Source organism: Pteropus alecto, unplaced genomic scaffold (genome assembly GCF_000325575.1).
Source record: "Pteropus alecto unplaced genomic scaffold, ASM32557v1 scaffold34, whole genome shotgun sequence".
Lineage (NCBI taxonomy): Eukaryota > Metazoa > Chordata > Mammalia > Chiroptera > Pteropodidae > Pteropus > Pteropus alecto.
In genome coordinates, this window is record NW_006435763.1 from 4,755,446 (window position 1) to 4,760,079 (window position 4,634).

Below are 4,634 nucleotides of genomic sequence, written 5' to 3' on the forward strand. Positions count from 1 at the left end.
TGAGAAACCCTGTCTGCTCCGACCTCAGGCCGCCCAGAGCCTTCCCTCGTCATCTTGGGGGAAAGACCCGATTCCAACAACGGGTCTGCTTTTCAGAGCCTCGTTTGAGCCATCTCTCAATTTCCTGACTCATTTTTTTCCCTTTTTCAGATTTATGCTGAAAAAATTTTTTTTTTTTTTTTTACCAATTATAAAATCAGCGTGTGCTCATTGTGGACAAATGCAGACTGCAGAAAAGCGCAGGGAACCAGGACCAGGAACACCCACCCTCCCGCCACCCAGAGGGGACCGCGGTGGCGTTTGGCCTCCGTCCCACCCGCCTTTCCTAGGCCTCTTCCCCTGGCGGTCGGGGCCCTTTTGCCATCGATTCTCCTGCCTTTCCTCTGTTTCCTTTCTGAACGTCGGGTCATAAGCGCCTCCCCGTGTTCCAAACCCCGTCGGAAACCCCCAGCAGCCGCCGGAGAGCCCGTCCGCAGGCCGCGCGTTCCTTCGGGCTGTCCTCACCGGCCATATTTCTCCCTCTCGAGCACGAAGAACTCCAGGGCCCCATCGGGGAGGGGAAGGTCAGGCGACGCGGCCGGTCACTTCCGTTTTTGGGCAAAAACGAGGCGTTGACTGCAAAGCGGTGACTTGGATCCTTCTCTCAAGGGAGGCTTGCCCGCTGGCCCTTGCCCAGATGGAGTTCCAGAACCTTCTTGAGTAAAGGCAGTGCTGCTGGAATAAACAGCCTGTGAGAGGCCAGCGGCGGGCCGAGCGCGCTGCCCAGGCTTCGCAGCCCCACACCCAGCGGGCGCTTAGACGCGCTCAGGGAACAGTCATTGGATCTCAGGTTTCATGCCTTTGCTTTAAAAAAAAAAAAAGAATTATTTTATAGCATCATTTGTTTATCCCCCACCCCCTACCCTGCTTTATTTTTCTCTGTAGCACTTATCACTGTCTGACAGCAAATTCCGGATCTAAGTTGTTTATTGTTTCTCTGTCCCCACTTGGAATCGAAGCTCCACGAGGGCTTGTTGGTCCCCTCTGTATCCCCAGGACTGAGAACAGTGCCGTATCGTAGACACTCCGTAAATGCGTTGAGTGGACGAACGGATGAATTACTCCTTGACTGTTTAAGTCTTGCCCCGCGCGAGCAGTCTGTAGGTCTGTGGGCGTGGGACAATAACACAGCTCCATACATATCCCAGATTAGAAGAAATACGAGCCGATTTTACCCCTTTCTCTCAGGGCCGGTTTAGAAGTCAGCTTTGTGGGTACGGGCTATGAGGTGGCACCACTGTGGCTGTTGTGATGCTCCTTCTGCTTGTTCATCTGGCAGTTCGTTGGTTAACCTGTCCATCAGAGGTGCCCAAGGTGCCTGTAGTTTGCCACAGGGACCCCTGATACTAGAGCCACTGTGCGAAATGGCGTTTCTTGAATTGTGCAGTGCACATCCTGTGCAACCTAACATGGCCATCCAATGCGCCGGGCGCTGGGAAGAAAGTGGTGGCTGAGACCCAGTCCAGCTCACAGTTCGATGGGGGTGACACACTAAATAATCAAGGACGTCTTAGTGTTGGAGGCCAGCCTGGGAGGCCGTGAGAAACCCGAGGAGGGGTGGGGTCCTCCTCCTAGCCTGGGAGGGTCCAAGATGGTATCTGAGCCAAGTCACCTTCTCGTCCCCGTTTCTTGGCTCCATGTGTAGCCGGCTCAGAGTGAGGTTTGATGTCCTTGAAGAACTAAAGGGTGTGAGCTGGAGCCGAGGCCTGTGCCACCTCCCAGCCGCCACACCTGCCCTGTCACAGTGTCTTTCTTTCTTTCTTTCTCTCTCTCTGCTGCCGTGAAATCAGGCGTAAAGACAAAAGGTTGGTCTGCATTTTTCTAGCCCTGTTTATGTTTAAACACTTACGCTTAAACACTTAAACACTTATGCTTTTTATGTTTAAACACTTATAACTTTTGGAGAAAGGGGCCAGCTTCATGCAGCGTGCTTCTGCGGGCTCTACCCAGGATATGTGTGATGGGGAGACAGAGGCACAAACGCATCAGGTCCCTCAGCCATCCTCGCCCCTCGCCCCTAAGAGAAGACATCCATCCACCCCCTCTGGGCATTTAAGCAGGGGCTCAGGGAGGGAGTTTTTGCCTCGGTTGTTAACACTTTCTTGGATCTTGTGAATTCCCAGGCGACAGTGAGGTGGACACGGAAGAGGAAGGTCAGTGACGCTTGGGCTAGGAGTGGCTGTGCTTGCAGAATGAGGTTGTGGATGGACTTGTCCTGTCTCCGCATGCTGGGGGAGGGGCCCCTGAACGTCTGCACTCACACCCCCTCCCACTGTTCCTCTAGCAGACCTCTGTTGGGCACCTGCTATGTGCCAGGCTTTCGGGTGGCCACTTGGGTGTACAGTTCGAATCTCCAGCTCTCTGCTTGTCAGCTGGGTGACCTTGGCTAAGCTTTACTGTCTCAAAGGTCAGATGACGATGACCAGCATGCCTTGAAGGAGATGCTGGTTGCGAAATGCCTGGCACATGGTAGATGAACAATGAGTGGCAACAGTTGGATGGTTACACCTCCTGGGTGGGATCAAGACCCAGGCAGGCCACGACAGTGCAGGTGATGAGGGCCTGATGCAGTGACCACAGGTGGCTGTGGGCGCCCACAGATGAGGTGTCTTCTAGCAGGATTTCAACAGGAAGAGCTGCCCCGTCCTCCTCTGGTGACGTCACGGCCCAAAGTGGCCGTGGAGCAGGCCCATCCCCCCTGCCTTTCATGACCAGCAGTGTGTGGCTGAAGGTCCAGACAGAAGGCCCTTTTGCAAGCCACGGAAGCTGGCTCTGGCCGCTGAACAACGAGGGTGTTTACTGAAAGGTCACCAGGTGGCTTAGAAACCAAAGGCAAAACTGGACAAGCTCAGGACTTGGGAAACGGGAGCCCTGGGAAAGATTCCTCGAGGACAGATCAGTTGGAACTATCTTTGGTCCTTGCGGGGCCGGTGACAGTTCAACGTCCTGGGGGAGGGGTTCTGATGGGCTGACCTTGGGCAGCTCCCCACTTGGCTGGGGGAACCTGGGGCACCCTGGGGCATGGACAGGCCTGCTGAGACCAAAGGACGAGGGACAGGGCTAATCCCCTGCAGAGAAGGCAGAGGGGATGGCAGGCCTGCTCACGTGCACCCTGCCCCTCCTGCGTTCCGAGCCCCTCCCCTTGGGCTGGAGAATTTTCTGGCTGCCCCAGTTGGTGGACCAACCTGTGGGCTCATCAGGTTGAAAAGAGGAGGCAGCCACAGGAGGCCACCGTGGGGGCTCCCGTCCATGCCCAGTGGCTGCTGCTGAGTGAGGAGGGGGAGAAGGGGAGGCTGGGGCCTACGCAGGGCGGCCCGGGCAGCAGGAGGACAGCGTGGCCCTGAAGCCCCCGCTCCCAGGACAGGCGTTGCTGGGAGTGTGTTTGCAGACAGCCCCATCCCTGCACAGAGAAGGAAGGTCGGGGCCAGGCCCGGGCCCCCGATGCGGGCACGTGTGTGAGCACTGTGCGTGTGGCCGTGTGGGCCGCCCTGCCTGTTAGCGCCCTCCTTCCTCGTTCAGGTTAGCATTCTTTTTTTTTTTTTCAATTTAAGAGAAAAAGATGCCGCCACGGAATGTTTAGAGCAGTGATTCTCCATCCTGGCTGTGCTCCAGAATTATCTGTAGGACACGTTTAAAATGCAGGTAGCGATGAGCACAATGGCGCCTTTGCACTCACCGAGGGCCATGCCTGACTCGTTCCTCCTCTCGCCTGTGAGGGTCGGTGCTGAGGTGACTCCCACTTTGCTGATGCAGCCGTTGAGGCTCAGAGAGGTGAATCGCTTTCCAAGTACACACAGCTGGGAAGCGAGAGAACACTTCATACCTGACTGTGCTCTGACTCGGCACGGGGGCCCCCGTCTGCCTGGCAGAGTCACTGCAGGCACCGGAGCTGGACCCCGGGCATCCCCGGTGGTTGGTTCACAGCCAAGATTGAGAGTCACGGCTCAGAGGTCCCCCACCCCAGGAACGAACCCCAGCTTTCTGTCGTCTTTGTTTTCCCATGGCCGTCACCCCAGAGAGCCTGTCTTTCTGTATTAAGCTTTCATGCATGTCCTGTGAGCATGTTCTCAGGTCACCCCGGCTGTGTATTTATCCCCTTCTGTAACTTCTCTCCTGCATCCCTCCCCTCCTTCGGCCCTTGGGAGCCGTAGATTGTGCTTCTCTCTCATACTCTCTCCCAGCACCAGAGAGGAAAGCAGCGCAGTCAGGGGCAGGAGGCAGCTGCATCACCGCGGACTTGGGGAGATTAAAGGAGATAGTGTGTTTCAGCCCAGCACTGCGGGCAAGCACCCTCTGGGTGAACGCAGCCATACCGTCGCTGAGGTGGTGGTGATAAATGTTGAGTGGGTGCTTCCTGGGATTGGGGCAGATGGCTGGCTGACGTGTGCCCCATGGTGGCCGTAACGGTTATTAAAATACTTCCTTACTATTGGGGAAGCAGCCGCTGCCCCAGGTCCCCCCTACTCTGGACCTTCTGTACCTCCTCGTCATGCAGCCTCCAAAGGGTTAACTCTTGGCATGGCCGGGGACCCCCTGGGACTCTACTGGCCCGTGCCGAAACTGATTGTGAATTTATTCTGAGTGCCGCCTCCGCC

At 56.3% G+C, this 4,634-nt stretch overlaps 1 protein-coding gene across 1 annotated transcript in view; it reads left to right on the forward strand.

Moving 5' to 3' along the window:
- ABCC1 (ATP binding cassette subfamily C member 1) overlaps positions 1-4,634 on the forward strand; it is an 87,075-nt gene that overhangs the window by 65,222 nt on the left and 17,219 nt on the right. The window lies entirely within an intron of this gene.